Below are 18,727 nucleotides of genomic sequence, written 5' to 3'. Positions count from 1 at the left end.
TTTAAATTTTTTAAATCTTATTTTTAAAATGTGCCGTGGGGGCCCTTAAAAAATTACCCGCGGGCCGCAATTGGCCCCCGGGCCGCACTTCGGAAACTTCTGACATACATGATACGTATTTGTCCGACGATAGCTATAAATGCTATCGTTATATCGAGATAATACATCTTGAGGGCACATTCTAGTGGTGTCCTTCAAACAGAGAGTAACCAGATATTAACAGTAAATTAGCAAGTATCCATCCATTTTCTACCGCTTGTCCCTTTTGGGAGCACGGGGGGTGCTGGTGCCTATCTCAGCTGCATTCGGGCAGAAGGCGGTGTACACCCTGGACGTAGATTACCGTATTTTCCGGACTATGAGGTGCACTTAAAAAAAAAAAAAATTCTTTCTCAAAACTCGACAATGCGCCTTACAGCAACGTTTAATGTACGGAATAATTAGGGTTTTACTTACCGACCTCGAATATATTTTATTTGGTACATGGTGTAATGATAAGTGTGACCAGTAGATGGCAGTCAAACTAAGAGATAGGTGTAGACTGCAATATGATGGCAATATGACTCAAGTAAACAACAACAACATTTCATACGTTCCATTGAAAATATAGAATATTAACACACGGCGGTCAAAATAATATCAAAATGTTTTAGTACGACTTTGGAAAACTATGAAGCCGCACCGCTTGATGCATTGTACTGTGCTTCGACATACGAGTATTATTTCGGTGTGTGTATAAGGTAAGACATATTTGGTGTTTTTTTTCACAATATTATGCAAAAGAAACTTTTCTTATCTTCTGGTACTTGCTGATGTCTACTTGGGATCTGCATAAGCCCTGAAAAATTGTGCACGTCCGCCTTTGTAGTCCGTAGTCCGTCTTCTTCTATTTCTTTATCTTCTTGTTATGGGACATTCATCCTCCACTGTTGCCATTTCTAATATTAATAGTCACTAGAGAAAAAGCGCTATATAAATATAATTCACTTCACTTCACAAGTGAAGAGAATTATATTTATATTGCGCTTTTTCTCTACTGACTCAAAGCGCTTTACATAGTGAAACCCAATACCTAATTTACATTCAAACCAGTGTGGGTGGCACTGGTTAGCAGGTGGGTAAAGTGTCTTGCCCAAGGACACAATGGCAGTGACTAGGATGGCAGAAGCGGGAATTGAACCTGCAACCCTCAAGTTGCTGGCACGGCCACTCTACCAACCGAGCTAAACCGCCCCAGTGTAAAGTTATTGCTTATGTCTGTCAGTAAACTCGCCATGAAGGCACTAAAACATACCGGTGTAGTGAGTTTGCATTATTCATCCAAGGAACTTTAGTTTTTAGAGGGTTCCGGTCGGACGGTTTTTCACGGGACACATTTTTATTCTACTAGTGAGCCACGGATGAGGAGATGCTGCTCCGTTATTGGTTGAAGTAAAGTCTTAATGTCATTGAAACACTTAGCTCCATTTTTGACACTTCGTCCACGTTCGTCCTTGCACGCTACACCGCTACATCAAAGATGACGGGGGAGAAGACGCTGTCGAAGGTGAGCCAGGTAAATAAGACCGCCCGGAGCGACTGTCAGAATGTGTCTTGTAGATGATCTGTAAAACATCATCCATGCAACATTTTGACCAAAGAACAACCATTACATGTTATGCAGACCAGTGTTTTTCAACCTTTTTTGAGGCAAGGCACACTTTTCTCATTAAGAAATCCGGAGGCACAGCACTAGCAGAAAACGTTAAAAAATTCAACTCCACCAGGTCGTCGTGCCTTATTTTGAGTTTGTTAGTATTTTCCTGTGTGTAGTGCTTTAGTTTTTGTCTTGTGCTGTTATTTTGGTGGCCATTCCTGTTTTGTTGGTGTTTTCCTGTCTTCCTTTAAACACTATTCCGTGTAAATAGCCGTAATTCCATTTATTTACGTTGTTGTTATCCTTCTTTGTGTGGACATTGATTGTCATGTCAAGAACGGATGTACTTTGTGGTTGCTGTAAGTTTTTGCTGTCATACATTTTTACCTGCACCCTGCCTCCCACTGTTGTCTGCACATTGGGATCACAACAAACCATCCTTGTCTCGCCCGACACATTCCGACTTTTGCAAAGCAATTAACTACCTGCTGCCACCTACTGACATGGAGTATTACGTAGTTACCCTGCTGAGTTTTACACAGCTCTGGATGCTGTGGGGCTGTCTTGGTTGACAAGACTCTGCAGCATCGCGTGGACATCGGGGGCGGTACCTCTGGATTGGCAGACCGGGGTGGTGGTTCCTCTCTTTAAGAAGGGGGACCGGAGGGTGTGTTCCAACTATCATGGGATCACACTCCTCAGCCTTCCCGGTAAGGTTTATTCAGGTGTACTGGAGAGGAGGCTACGCCGGATAGTCGAACCTCGGATTCAGGAGGAACAGTGTGGTTTTCGTCCTGGTCGTGGAACTGTGGACCAGCTCTATACTCTCGGCAGGGTTTTTGAGGGTGCATGGGAGTTTGCCCAACAACTCTACATGTGCTTTGTGGACTTGGAGAAGGCATTGGACCGTGTCCCTCGGGAAGTCCTGTGGGGAGTGCTCAGAGAGTATGGGGTATCGGACTGTCTTATTGTGGCGGTCCGTTCCCTGTACGATCAGTGCCAGAGCTTGGTCCGCATTGCCGGCAGTAAGTCGAACACATTTCCAGTGAGGGTTGGACTCTGCCAAGGCTGTCCTTTGTCACCCATTCTGTTCCTAACTTTTATGGACAGAATTTCTAGGCGCAGTCAGGTTGTTGAGGGGTTCCGGTTTGGTGACAGCAGGATTAGGTCTCTGCTTTTTGCAGATGATGTGGTCCTGATGGCTTCATCTGACCAGGATCTTCAGCTCTCACTGGATCGGTTTGCAGCCGAGTGTGAAGCGACCGGAATGAGAATCAGCACCTCCGAGTCCGAGTCCATGGTTCTCGCCCGGAAAAGGGTGGAATGCCATCTTTGGGTTGGGGAGGAGACCCTGCCCCAAGTGGAAGAGTTCAAGTACCTAGGAGTCTTGTTCACGAGTGAGGGAAGAGTGGATCGTGAGATCGACAGGCGGATCGGTGCGGCGTCTTCAGTAATGCGGACGTTGTACCGATCCGTTGTGGTGAAGAAGGAGCTGAGCCGGAAGGCAAAGCTCTCAATTTACCGGTCGATCTACGTTCCCATCCTCACCTATGGTCATGAGCTTTGGGTCATGACCGAAAGGATAAGATCACGGGTACAAGCGGCCCAAATGAGTTTCCTCCGCCGTGTGGCGGGTCTCTCCCTTAGAGATAGGGTGAGAAGCTCTGCCATCCGGGAGGAACTCAAAGTAAAGCCGCTGCTCCTCCACATGGAGAGGAGCCAGATGAGGTGGTTCGGGCATCTGGTCAGGATGCCACCTGAACGCCTCCCTAGGGAGGTGTTTAGGGCACGTCCAGCTGGTAGGAGGCCACGGGGAAGACCCAGGACACGTTGGGAAGACTATGTCTCCCGGCTGGCCTGGGAACGCCTCGGGATCCCCCGGGAAGAGCTAGACGAAGTGGCTGGGGAGAGGGAAGTCTGGGTTTCCCTGCTTAGGCTGCTGCCCCCGCGACCCGACCTCGGATAAGCGGAAGAAGATGGATGGATACAATAAGCAGCGGTACATTATTTGCAGATTATAATTATTGATTTGCAAAAAATATTTTTGGGACCAATTCAGTGAAGTTGCATAATTTCCCACGGCACTAGTGTGCCGCGGCACAGTGGTTGGAAAAACACTGATGTAGACCACAAGGAAGCGTTTTGCATTTAGAAATAACAAAAATATGGCTAGTTTAATGCGCTTTATATATTAAAAAAAATGCTCAAAAATAGACCATTCATCAGCAGTGCGCCTTATAGTCCGGAAAATACGGTAATAATATTTTAAAGAAGATGATGCAACTGGAAATGACGTCATATGTTGCCACATATTGTAGAAGCCTTTGGAACCTGTTTTGAAATAGTTTTATTACGGCTTTAAATAGACTCCCTTTTTAGACCAGTTGATCTGCCGTTTCTTTCCTTTTTCTCCTATGTCCCACTCTCCCTTGTGGAGGGGGTCCGGTCCGATCCGGTGGCCATGTACTGCTTGCCTGTGTATCGGCTGGGGACATCTCTGCGCTGCTGGTCCGCCTCCGCTTGGGATGGTTTCCTGCTGGCTCCGCTGTGAACGGGACTCTCGCTGCTGTGTTGGATCCGCTTTGGACTGGACTCTCGCGACTGTGTTGGATCCATTATGGATTGAACTTTCACAGTATCATGTTAGACCCGCTCGACATCCATTGCTTTCCTCCTCTCCAAGGTTCTCATAGTCATCATTGTCACCGATGTCCCACTGGGTGTGAGTTTTCCTTGCCCTTATGTGGGCCTACCGAGGATGTCCTAGTGGTTTGTGCAGCCCTTTGAGACACTAGTGATTTAGGGCTATATAAGTAAACATTGATTGATTGATTGATATACATTTTGTTATTGCAGGCGTGATGGATATTAGGTCGTACACCCCATTTTTTTCCCATTGCAGAAAGGTTTAAGATGTCTGCACACGGTTATTAATCACTCTCTATACTGCTGCAATTCCCGGAGACGTATATATGCCCGGCCTGCATGTGAGTAAGACCCGGCCTGCATGTGAGTAAGACCCGGCCTGCATGTGAGTAAGACCCGGCCTGCATGTGAGTAAGACCCGGCCTGCATGTGAGTAAGACCCGGCCTGCATGTGAGTAAGACCCGGCCTGCATGTGAGTAAGACCCGGCCTGCATGTGAGTAAGACCCGGCCTGCATGTGAGTAAGACCCGGCCTGCATGTGAGTAAGACCCGGCCTGCATGTGAGTAAGACCCGGCCTGCATGTGAGTAAGACCCGGCCTGCATGTGAGTAAGACCCGGCCTGCATGTGAGTAAGACCCGGCCTGCATGTGAGTAAGACCCGGCCTGCTGCGTCACATTGCTGAGCTCTGGCAGCTTTGTGGGACGCCAGTCTTCATGCCGCAGGACTAATGCTGGACGCTGGCTGCAATAATTCTAGTTTTAATGCTCATGCCACACGTGTTCAGGCGGGGAGAATGCAGCTCGCGGATGATAGACCCAGGCGAAAAGATTTCAATTTACGAGTGGTTTAAAATATTTTGTGTTTGTAACTGTACTTACAGTTGCACTTGTGCTGTTGTTAAAATGATATAAAACATATATAGAGAGAGATATTTTTCGCCTTTCGCTGGTTTAAATGTTGCTTAACCTCTTGAGGACCCAATCTGTTTGTTTACATGTTTTTTTTTCTCTTCGCTATTTGGGCTTATTGTACCCTAATTTAAATAAAAACTATTAATCATCTTTTAAAATGATTTACTTAGTCCATAAGTACACAAACGTGTACTTTGTGTGTAGTGTTATGCATATTTTTATTTTTACACTTTTTTTTTTTCCAAATTCCATTGTATGTTGTACTCTTCTGACACCACCAGATGGCAGTATAAGTGTCCATATGACGGCATAAGACCCCAATTCAGTAGTGGACACCAGTGGTCCCCAACCACCGGGCCATGGCCCGATTGGTACCGGGCCGCAGAATAATTTTTTAATTAAATCCACATAGAAAACACAATATACACTTACAAATAGTGCACCAACCACAAAAAAAACCCTCCTTTTTTCATGACAAAAACGTCCCTTTTTCATGACAAAGAAGAAAAGAAAAAAAAAGAAAAAAAAAGGACACCCCCCCCATCCCCCCGGGCCGCGGGACAAATTATTAAGCGTTGACCGGTCCGCGGATACAAAAAGGTTTCATGATAAAAACGTCCCTTTTTCATGACAAAGAAGAAAAAAAAAGGCCACTTTACAACTGTTATTTCTTTATGTCTTTTTTTCAACCAAAAATGCTTTGCTCTAATTCGGGGGTACTTGAATTAAAAAAATGTTCACAGGGGGTACATCACTGAAAAAAGGTTGAGAACCACTGGTGTACACAATATATATATATATATATATATATACATATACATATATATATATACATATATATTAGGCCTAAGTTAATCGCACTATTTCTCCGATTAATCGCGATTAACTGCATTGTATACGCAAAGCCCAATAATGAATTCAAAAGTAGTGTGTAGTGCACCTTTATTGGAATATTCTCCCACATGAACAAAAGCGCCAAAACATTTGTTGTGCAAACACAATTTAAATCAGTCCTTGTTAAACAGTAGCAGTTAAATAGCATATTTGATGAAAATCAACTCCAAAAATGTAAATACAAACATTTAAGCTTATTGCCACTGCCAGGGTATTTAAGTTATCCTGTTTGTTATGGAAAATAAATATAATCTACATACAAATCTCTGAGCCACAATCATAACATCTGAACAGGCAATTTCTGAGGTAACAGCAGAAACATTTTTTTTTATTAGGGTCTTATGTTTAAAAAAACCTATATTATAGGTAGTGGGCTGTTTTAGGGAATTTTGGATCAAATTATCCGTAGTAGCAATATTAATAATGTTGTGTTTATTCTGCGTAGTGCACTTAAAATAATTATGACCATATCTAGGAATTGATATGATGGGAATTTTCCGATTGTTTGCTTGGTGCTTTGATAAACTGAAGGCATCATATACATGGTACTATATTGTGATGTTATGAGCAAGGGAATAAAAGAACTACCCTACCCAGCATGCAACAGGAGTGAGGAGCATGTATAGGTTGTGTCGCCATGACGGCATCTTGTATGTTGTGATATGCACGCTCTGAAAGCAAACGTTAAGAAGTCAGCCAACACTCCTGGTCTGCATTATTCATAAATAGACAGACAACACATATACTCCGCTGCTTCACAGGCCGCTGGATGTAGCCGGCAAAGTATTCCCATGCTAGCTAGCCGGTCTAGCAAGCACGCCTCATTCAGTCCAAAACGGCCCGATCTATCCACATCCAGAATTGTCTGGCGGTCGTAAGTGATCCCGGAGTGACCACGCTGTAAGCCAGCCAGGACATTTGCAGAATTGTCCGGTATTTTTGCCAAATGTTCCATCTTTACCAAGAGCCCTTCGAAGCCGAAGCCCGTCCGGGCGTCGGCATCTTATTAAGAAAAGGCGTTAACAAAATAAAAGCATGTAAACAACATACGCAAATGTGTGATAAAATAATTGTCGGCGTTAATAGATTGATGAGTTAACGCGTAATTAACGCATTAATTTGCCCACCCCTAATACATATACATATGTCTTAAGTAAAAAAATTAAAATGAACCACATGTTAGTGCACCAGTTGAGGAAAATGAGCAAACTACATAAATAACATCCTGTAATTTGATTTTGATATTGTTTTTTTTGTATCTTGATGGATTGAAAATGAACACCAATGAGTTGACTGATGAACATTACCACATTATTTATTCAGAAAGTATAAATAACGACAAATAAAGGTAGAACATGTACGTGTAAAAAAAAACAATATTATAATTTGCTCATTTTTAGAATGTGCTTTTTTTTTTTTAAACAAAGACAACAATCTGAGTCTTATTTTTAAGTTATCGTGCTGTGATTTTACCCGTCCGGCCCACTTGGGAGTAGATTTTTCTCCACGTGGCCCCCGATCCTAAATGAGTTTGACACACCTAAACTAGACCTTTCCTAGGCAAAATACATGATTAGAGCCCTCCAAATATGAAATAACACCCATATTTAGTCACTTTTGCATTGGTTTCACCCAATTTAGGTGTGTTCTAATGTAGACTACAGTCCTACCAAAGGAGCCTCATCACAATGGCCTTCACCCGGCCACTACAACACGACCACGACCTGGAAGCACTTCACCACATCCTGGGTCATTCCTCTCCGTCAGAACTGTGCTGAAACCACGGCTGGGAGTTGTTCTGCCAGACACTTGGCCGACTTGAAAGTAACAGCTATGGACATTAGCCGTGTTGTTAGCATTCTGTGTTTTGTAGCATTGCCTGTTGTTGCTCACGTCAAAGGCTCATCGATATCAGGTTCAGCTTATAATGTTGATATATAATAAGTATAATATATGATGGACGGTTGACTTAGTCGTTTAATTGTTGTGCATTAAAAACTTAACGACATAGTCTGCAAGTCAGACTTCAACAAGCCCACAAACAAGCAGAAATGACCGTAGTTCTGCAGTCAAATCTTTACATTCAGACAATAACCATTCATTAACACATTCATCACATTGGTTAACAATCACGTCATCAATGAGTGAAAGTTGTGGGGGTGATTGCGTTTATGTCACTACATCTTTATGTCCAGCAGATGGCAGCATAGCAATCCCAATAACAGAAAATAGCACCATAGCAATCCCATCCATCATCCATCAATTTTTCTACCGCTTATTCCCTTTTGGGGTCGCGGAGGACGCTGGCGCCTATCCCAGCTACAATCGGGCGGAAGGCGGGGTACACCCTGGACAAGTCGCCACCTCGTCGCAGGGCCCATAGCAATCCCAATAACAGAAAATGTATTTTGTTATTTGTCTAACTATTTGTAAACTCATCAGACGTCTCGACCAGTAGGATTAATCTCATTACCATTATTTACGACCACACACCTTATGTACATAAAAATATTTGAGCATGCTGTGTAGAACAACTATGACCATCCATGGCAATTCTTGTAAAAAAAAATAATTCACTGATATCTTGCTTTTGAGTATATTTTAATGGAATTAAAATAATTTGGATCAGTAGTTGGGAAGAAGTAGGACAAACCCGCAGTGAAATGCATAATTTTCGACCAACTATTGGGTCAAGGCGAGCTCAATTGCGCAACCCAATGGTTGGGTTTGGAATAACATTAAGTTATCATAACTCGACATTTTGGCTAAGAAATACAACACAAAAGTTGGGTTTGAAATAACCCAACATTGCAGTGAGCATAACTAAGCTTTTATGTTAAATACATTCAACCCAATAGTTGGGTTATGAATATACATTGAATTCACCTAACTAAACTTTTTGGTTGAATAATTTAACCCAATAGTTTGGTTAGGAATAACTCAACATTAAGTTATCATAACTAAACTTTTTGGTTAAATAATTCAACACAATAGTTTGGTTGGGAATGACTCAACATTAAGTTATCATAACTAAATTTTTGGGTTAATTAATTCAACCCAAAAGTTTTGTTGGGAACAACCCAACATTAAGTTATCACAACTCAACATGTTGGTTAAATAATACAATGCAAAAGTTTGGTTTGGAATAACCCAACATTGTAGTGAGCATAACTCAGCTTATGTGTTAAATCAATTCAACCCAATAGTTGGGTTATCAAGCAACCAACATTGAGTTTGCATAACTCAACTTTTGGGTTAAATAAATTCAACCCAATAGTTGGGTTATGAATCAACATTGAGTTTGCATAACTAAACTTTTGGGTTAAATAAATTCAACCCAATAGTTGGGTTATCAAGCAACCAACATTGAGTTTGCATAACTCAACTTTTGGGTTAAATAAATTCAACCCAATAGTTGGGTTATGAATCAACATTGAGTTTGCATAACTCAACTTTTGGGTTAAATAAATTCAACCCAATAGTTGGGTTATGAATCAACATTGAGTTTGCATAACTCAACTTTTGGGTTAAATAAATTCAACCCAACAGTTGGGTTATCAATCAACCAACATTGAGTTTGCATAACTCAACTTTTGGGTTAAATAAATTCAACCCAATAGTTGGGTTATGAATCAACATTGAGTTTGCATAACTCAACTTTTGGGTTAAATAAAATCAACCCAATAGTTGGGTTATCAATCAACCAACATTGAGTTTGCATAACTCAACTTTTGGGTTAAATAAAATCAACCCAATAGTTGGGTTATCAATCAACCAACATTGAGTTTGCATAACTCAACTTTTGGGTTAAATAAATTCAACCCAATAGTTGGGTTATGAATCCACATTGAGTTTGCATAACTCAACTTTTGGGTCAAATAAATTCAACCCAATAGTTGGGTTATCAATCAACCAACATTGAGTTCACCTAACTCAACTTTTGGGTTAAATAAAATCAACCCAATAGTTGGGTTATCAATCAACCAACATTGAGTTTGCATAACTCAACTTTTGGGTTAAAAAATTCAACCCAATAGTTGGGTTATGAATCCACATTGAGTTTGCATAACTCAACTTTTGGGTTAAATAAAATCAACCCAATAGTTGGGTTATCAATCAACCAACATTGAGTTTGCATAACTCAACTTTTGGGTTAAATTAATTCAACCCAATAGTTGGGTTATCAATCAACCAACATTGAGTTTGCATAACTCAACTTTTGGGTTAAATAAATTCAACCCAATAGTTGGGTTATGAATCCACATTGAGTTTGCATAACTCAACTTTTGGGTCAAATAAATTCAACCCAATAGTTGGGTTATCAATCAACCAACATTGAGTTCACCTAACTCAACTTTTGGGTTAAATAAAATCAACCCAATAGTTGGGTTATCAATCAACCAACATTGAGTTTGCATAACTCAACTTTTGGGTTAAAAAATTCAACCCAATAGTTGGGTTATGAATCCACATTGAGTTTGCATAACTCAACTTTTGGGTTAAATAAAATCAACCCAATAGTTGGGTTATCAATCAACCAACATTGAGTTTGCATAACTCAACTTTTGGGTTAAATTAATTCAACCCAATAGTTGGGTTATGAATCCACATTGAGTTTGTATATATCAACTTTTGGGTTAAATAAATTCAACCCAATAGTTGGGTTATGAATCCACATTGAGTTTGCATAACTCAACTTTTGGGTTAAATAAATTCAACCCAATAGTTGGGTTATCAATCAACCAACATTGAGTTCACCTAACTAATCTTTTGGGTGAAATAATTTAACCCATTAGATTGTTCGGGAATAACCCAACATCAAGTTATCATAACTCAACTTTTGGGTTAATTAATTCAACCCAAAGTTTTGGTTGGGAATAAACCAACATCAACTTCTCATAACTCAACATTTTGGTTAAATAATTCAACGCAAAAGTTGGGTTGAAAAAAATTAACCCAACATGTTGAGTTAAAATAACTCAAATAAGGGGTTGTTTTTTAACCCAACGTTTTTTAGTGTGTATGTGTTTATTTTGTCTGTAGAATGCGTAAAAAAAAAAAACAAAGCTTGGAAGAAAAGATTAGAAAGAGTAAATTGAGCAATGTTTTTTTTCATTTTATGATACATTTTTTGCACAATGCTTACAATGGCGTAAAATCTCCAGTAGGTGGCAGCCTCGACCATGTTTTTAAAGGCCCTCACTTTGAACTGTTTACCTTTTGCACATATTGCCTGTACTAAAATGTGGATTTACAGTATGTATCTTATTGAGTTTTTATAATGCATGTACTAGCTATGAATCTTCCAATCACAGACTACACCTACAAACGTAAAGGTGACCTGGCCTGGTCATTATGGTGCATAAGTCAACATGATTCTTGCATATAAATGCTGATGCTGTGGAAACAAATCTGGAGGCAGGCTAATAAATAAAGAATGAGAGAGTGGGTGTGCATGGGGTGTATATTTAACAGACATTCTCAAATAACCCTACTAAAATAGCAGCAGGAAGCTTTATCGAGACAGCAAATAACCGAGTGGGCACATCATCCCCACGGCCAGGATCGATGAGCTATGTTATTGGATATTACAGTCAGACATCAGAAATAGTCAGAGCTCTTTATATTTAGCACTAAGTCTTTGTGATCTTTTCTCGGTCACTTTAACTTTTGCTCAAAGGGTCTTAGTCATACGGATGTTAAAAATAAGTCGGACTGTATACACCCTTGTTTTGGTCATCAAACTTTATACATCGACTCCAGATCTATCTGTGGAAATAAAGTTGTATTTTTTATGCCCTTTTTGGTCAAGAAAACCTTGTTTTTTTTACGGAAAAACCACAAAATGTGCACATTTTTCAGCCCCATAAATGTTAAAAGTTGAATGTTTGATGTGAAATAAATGGAGAATTTTAATGGTCAAAAATTCACAAATAAATGAAATTAGATTTAATGTTTTTTATTTATTTATTTAAAAAAACTATATATATATATATATTTAAAAAAAATCCCACTGAAATATATCGGGATCCTCAAGTGCCTCATTCATGAAAGTGTTCAAAATAAATCATACTTTTTATTTTTTTTACTTTCAACGCTTAAATCTCGAGATCAACAAGTTTTTTATATTTTTTTGTTTTATTTTTCATTGTTTGTGTTATGCCCTTTTTGTGATATTTTTTTTATGGTACACACAAAATATGCAATATTTGCCACCAAAAATCTTTTAAAGTGGAATATTTGAGTAATTGCAGCCATATATAAGTTAATCATTTGTGACAACATTGATTTTGATTCATTATTTTTTGAGCAAAGAAAGTTTAAAAAAAAAAAAAGCACTATAATCGTCAGGGATCCAAAAGTGTTAAAAATAAATCACTTTTTTTACTTTTTTTTTTTTTACTTATAACGCTTAAATCTCGAGCTCAACAAGTGTTTTTATATGTTTTATTTTTATTTTTTATTGTTTGTGTTATGCCCTTTTTGGTCAAGAAAACCTTGTTTTTTTATGGCAAAACCACAAAATGTGCACATTTTTCAGCCCCAAAAATGTTAAAAGTTGAATGTTTGATGTGAAATAAATGAAGAATTTTAATGGTCAATAATTCACAAATACATTAAATTAGATTTAATGTTTTTTTTTATTTATTTAAAAATATATGTATATAAAAAAAATAATCCCACTAAAATATATCGGGATCCTCAAGTGCCTCATTCATGAAAGTGTTAAAAATAAATCATACTTTTTATTTTATTTTTTTTACTTTCAATGCTTAAATCTCGAGATCAACAAGTGTTTTTATATTTTTATTTTCTATTTTCTATTGTTTGTGTTATGCCCTTTTTGTGATATTTATTATGGTCCACACAAAATATGCAATATTTGCCACCAAAAATCTTTTAAAGTGGAATATTTGAGTAATTGCAGCCATATATAAGTTAATCATTTGTGACAACATTGATTTTGATTCATTATTTTATGAGCAAAGAAAGTTTAAAAAAAAAAAAGCACTATAATCGTCAGGGATCCAAAAGTGCTAAAAATAAGTCATACTTTTTATTTTGTTTTTTTTACTTTCAACGCTTAAATCTCGAGCTCAACAAGTGTTTTTTTTAATTTTTTTGTTTTATTTTTTATTGTTTGTGTTATGCCCTTTTTGGTCAAGAAAACCTTTTTTTTTTATGGCAAAACCATAAAATGTGCACATTTTAATGGTCAATAATTCACGAATACATTAAATTTGATTTAATGTTTTTTATTTATTTAAAAATACAAAATAAAAAAATAAATAAAAAATCACATTAAAATATATCGGGATCCTCAAGTGCCTCATTCATGAAAATGTTAAAAATAAATCATACTTTTTATTTTATCTTTTTTACTTATAACGCTTAAATCTCAAGATCAACAAGTGTTTTCATATTTTTTTGTTTTATTTTTTATTGTTTGTGTTATGCCCTTTTTGTGATATTTATTATGGTACACACAAAATATGCAATATTTGACACCAAAAACCCTTTAAAGTGGAATATTTGAGTAATTGCAGCCATATATAAGTTAATAATTTGTGACAACATTGATTTTGATTCATTATTTTTTGAGCAAAGAAAGTTAAAAAAAAAAAAGCACTATAATCGTCAGGGATCCAGAAGTGTTAAAAATAAATCATACTTTTTTTTTTTTTACTTATAACGCTTAAATCTCGAGATCAACAAGTGTTTTTATATTTTTTGTTTTATTTTTTATTGTTTGTGTTATGTCTTTTTTGGGATATTTATTATGGTCCACACAAAATATGCAATATTTGCCACCAAAAACCTTTTAAAGTGGAATATTTGAGTAATTGGAACCATAAATAAGTTAATAATTTGTGACAACATTAATTTTGATTCATTATTTTTTGAGCAAAGACAGTTTAAAAAAAAATACAAAAACAAAATAGCTCTATAATCGTCAGGGATTCAAAAGTTTTAAAAATAAGTCAAAAATTGTATTTATTTATTAACTTTTAAATCTCTTGATCATCTTCAGATCTATCCGTTGATTATAAGTTTTAATTATTTCTTATGTTTTGTTTTATATTTTGTCATGGAATACACACAGAATATGCAATATTTTCCACCAAAAATATTTGTTATAAAATAATTGGAACCTTGAATAGGTCAATAATTTATAACATTGATTTTGATTCATTACCATTTTTTTTTAGCAATGACATTTTAAAAGAAATAAACATATTAGTGTTATTCTAGTCAGCAGTGAAACTTTTTCTTGCTAAACGTCGCCTGTATGCTTTATTACTACACTTTTTAAAACTGAAATAGTTGCTTAAATTATGATATAAATAAATACTGAAATCATGAAATCACGAAATAATTAAATCATTATATCGTGAAATCATTAATTAAATCATAAATAATGAATTAAACTATGAAATAATGACATGAATCATTAAATAATTAATTAAAACCTGAGATAATTGATGAAATTATGAAACTAATAAATCATGAAATAATGAAATTGTTAAATATTAAATCAAATCAGGAAATAATGAATTCATTCATGAAATAAATAAATGGTCAAATATTAAATTAAATCATGAAATAATTAAATGAAAAATGTATCTTGAAATATTTCCCAAATTATCAAGTAATCAAATATGTTTTGAAATAATTGAATAAATAATTACATCATGAAATGACTAAGTCATGAAATATTTAAAATAATAATTAGAGCACTTATAACATCATGAAAGGTTTAAAATATTATTAATTAAATCGTGGAATAAATAAAGGATTCAATCATGAAATAATAAATAAAATGATCATTTACGTATTAAAATAATTAATTATATCATGAAATAAAAAATCATTAAATAGTGAAATAATGAAATGAATCATTAAATAATTAATTAAAACCTGTGATAATTGATGAAATTATGAAACTAATAAATCATAAAATAATGAAATTGTTAAATATTAAATTAAATCAGGAAATAATGAATTCAATCATGAAATAAATCGTCAAATATTAAATTAAATCCTGAAATAATTAAATTATAAATGTATCTTAAAATATTTCCCTAAATCATCAAGTAATCAAATATGTTTTGAAATAATTGAATACATAATTACATCATGAAATGACTAAGTCGTGAAATATTTAAAATAATAATTAGATTACTTATAACATCATGAAAGATTTAAAATATTAAATAAATCGTGGAATAAAAAGGATTCAATCATGAAATAGAAAAATGAAATGATCATTTATTTATTAAAATAATTAATTATATCATGAAATAAAAAATCACTAAATAGTGAAATAATGAAATGAATCATTAAATAATCAATTAAAACCTGTGATAATTGATGAAATTATGAAACTAATAAATCATGAAATAATGAAATTGTTAAATATTAAATTAAATCAGGAAATAATGAATTCAATCATGAAATAAATTGTCAAATATTAAATTAAATCCTGAAATAATTAAATTATAAATGTATCTTGAAATAATTCCCTAAATTATCAAGCAATCAAATATGTTTTGAAATAATTGAATAAATAATTACATCATGCAATGACTAAGTCGTGAAATATTTAAAATAATAATTAGAGCATCATGAAAGGTTTAAAATATTAATTAAATCGTGGAATAAATAAAGGATTCAATCATGAAATAGAAAAATGAAATGATCATTTACGTATTAAAATAATTAATTATATCATGAAATAAAAAATCATTAAATAGTGAAATTATCAATTACATTTTCAAATATTTAAATCAATAATTAAATTATTTTTTTCATTCAGATATAAAGTAATTACAAATAAATATGTCTAAAATATGGATATTTCATAAGATTTTTACAAAATATATTTCACAACAAATAAAGTTTTCTGAGTTAAAGCATAAAACACACAATATTGATAACAATGTAGAAAACAGAACATAAAATAATAGAAAGAAAGCCAGTGATTATTTGTCCAACTTAAAAGTATCACCAAAGCGACTTCTTCTGACTCAGCAGTAAAAAATAAAGTTCTATTCTAGTTTCTGAGTATTGGCGGAGACACGCGGCGACTCTCTCTGGCGCGGAGGGGAGATGTCCGGTGCCAGTTGCCGTGGTTACAAACATCACAATGAACACACTCCTATCTGGCCTCCTTGTCCTTGGGGCCCGGCATCCGTCTGCATCACCTTGTCTGGAAATAAAAAGCCTCCAATAAAAATACGCATGGCTTCTTTCCCCCTAAAAACCTCCCGGCTGACACGTGTTCCTCTTTAGCTCGGCCGCCTTTATTTAGGGATCTTAGTTGGGGATGTTCCGTGAAAGCTGGTTGGACATTTGATTTTGTTTATGAGCTCCTGGTGGCTGACACTCGCTTCTCAGTCGGGTTCATGGTCAAGTTTAAGGTAAAGTGATAACAACTTGCCACATTAACGGCCGGCGTATAAAATTAGAGCTGACAGGCAAGGTCTTGGTGGGCTGCGGTTGTGATAAATCATCCAGCTGGAGGTTAGGAAGAGGAGGTCTGTTGGGATAATTAAAAGGGGGCAAAACATCACTTGGGGGGCCAAGGTCACAATCTTTAATTCTATACTCCACATGAACCTTTTGATTTATGGACCACGTCTCTCGGAAAATATGGCGTCTGTGTTCGTGTTCGGGGTGTGCAAACTTTTCGTACTTAAAAGCCGCACACGAAAAAAAAGTAATGCACGGCCATTTTGATATTTTTTGTTTTCGGACTATAAGGCGAACGTAAAATCCCTTTTTTTCCCCTCAAAATTCAACTGTGCGCCTCACAACCCGGGGCGCCTTTTTACAGAATAATTTTGGTTGTGCTTAGCGACCTCGAAGCAATTTTATTTTTGTACATGGTGTAGAGATTAGTGTGACCAGTAGATGGCAGTTAAACATAAGAGATATGTGTAGACTGCACTCTAATGGCAAAAACACACATTTTACCTAAAAGGGGTAATAGTTACATTTTTCTAGCCAAAACTTATAACAGGAACACCACTAGTAGTTATGTTACCACTAGTAGTCTTATACAGATCGATGCCGAAATATTGATACCAGATTTTTATGCCCTAATATCGATTCCCAAATCAAAATACTGATACTTTAAATTCTTCAGTTATTTGGAACAGGAACACAGTGTAAAGTAACTGTTGTATTTTCCAGACTATAAAGGGGTACTTAAAATCCCTTTTTCCCCCCTCAAAATTCAACAGTGCGCCTTACAACCCGGCGCGCCTTTTTACAGAATAATTTTGGTTGTGCTTACCGACCTCGAAGCAATTTTATTTTGGTATACAGTGTGAAGATAAGTGTGGCCAGTAGATGGCAGTCAAACATAAGAGACATGTGTAGACTGCACTATGATGGCAAAACACGCATTTCACCTAAAAGGGGTAATAGTTACATTATTAAAACCAAAACTTATAACAGGAACACCAGCGACTAACTTATGTTACCACTAGTAGTCATATACAGATCGATGCCGAAATATTGATACCAGATTTTTATGCCCTAATATCGATTCTCAAATCAAAAAACGTATACCTTTAATTCTTCAGTTATTTGAGATAATCTATTAACAGGAACACAGTGGAAAGTAACCACCCTATTTTCCGGACTATAAGGCGAATTTCTCTCAAAACTTGACAGTGCGCCTCATAAACCAGTGCGCCTAATGTACAGAATAATTTTGGTTGTGCTTACCGACCTCGAAGCAATTTTATTTTTGTACATGGTGTAGAGATTAGTGTGACCAGTAGATGGCAGTTAAACATAAGAGATGTGTGTAGACTGGACTCTAATGGCAAAACACGCATTTTACCTAAAAGGAGTAATAGTTACATTTTTCTAGCCAAAACTTATAACAGGAACACCACCGACTAACTTATGTTACCACTAGTAGTCCTATACAGATCGATACCGAAATATCGATACCAGATTTTTATGCCGTGTTATCGATTCCCAAATCAAAATACTGACACTTTTAATTCTTCAGTTATTTGGAACAGGAACACAGTGTAAAGTAACTGTTGTATTTTCCAGACTATAAAGGGGTACTTAAAATCCTTTTTTTCCCCTCAAAATGCAACAGTGCGCCTCACAACCCGGTGCGCCTTTCTACAGAATAATTTTGGTTGTGCTTACCGACCTCGAAGCAATTTTATTTTGGTATACGGCGTGAAGATAAGTGTGACCAGTAGATGGCAGTCAAACATAAGAGACATGTGTAGACTGCACTATGATGGCAAAACACGTATTTATCCTAAAAGAGGTAATAGTTACATTATTAAAACCAAAACTTATAACAGGAACACCAGCGACTAACTTATGTTACCACTAGTAGTCTTATACAGATCGATGCCGAAATATTGATACCAGATTTTTATGCCCTAATATCGATTCTCAAATCAAAAAACGTATACCTTTAATTCTTCAGTTATTTGAGATAATCTATTAACAGGAACACAGTGGAAAGTAACCACCCTATTTTCCGGACTATAAGGCGAATTTCTCTCAAAACTTGACTCATAAACCAGTGCGCTTAATGTACAGAATAATTTTGGTTGTGCTTACGGACCTCGAAGCAATTTTATTTGGTACACGG

The sequence above is a fragment of the Nerophis ophidion genome, linkage group LG25 (assembly GCF_033978795.1).
Source record: "Nerophis ophidion isolate RoL-2023_Sa linkage group LG25, RoL_Noph_v1.0, whole genome shotgun sequence".
Taxonomy (NCBI): domain Eukaryota; kingdom Metazoa; phylum Chordata; class Actinopteri; order Syngnathiformes; family Syngnathidae; genus Nerophis; species Nerophis ophidion.
The sequence above is the reverse complement of the archived record's forward strand: the minus strand, read 5'-3'. Positions refer to the sequence as shown.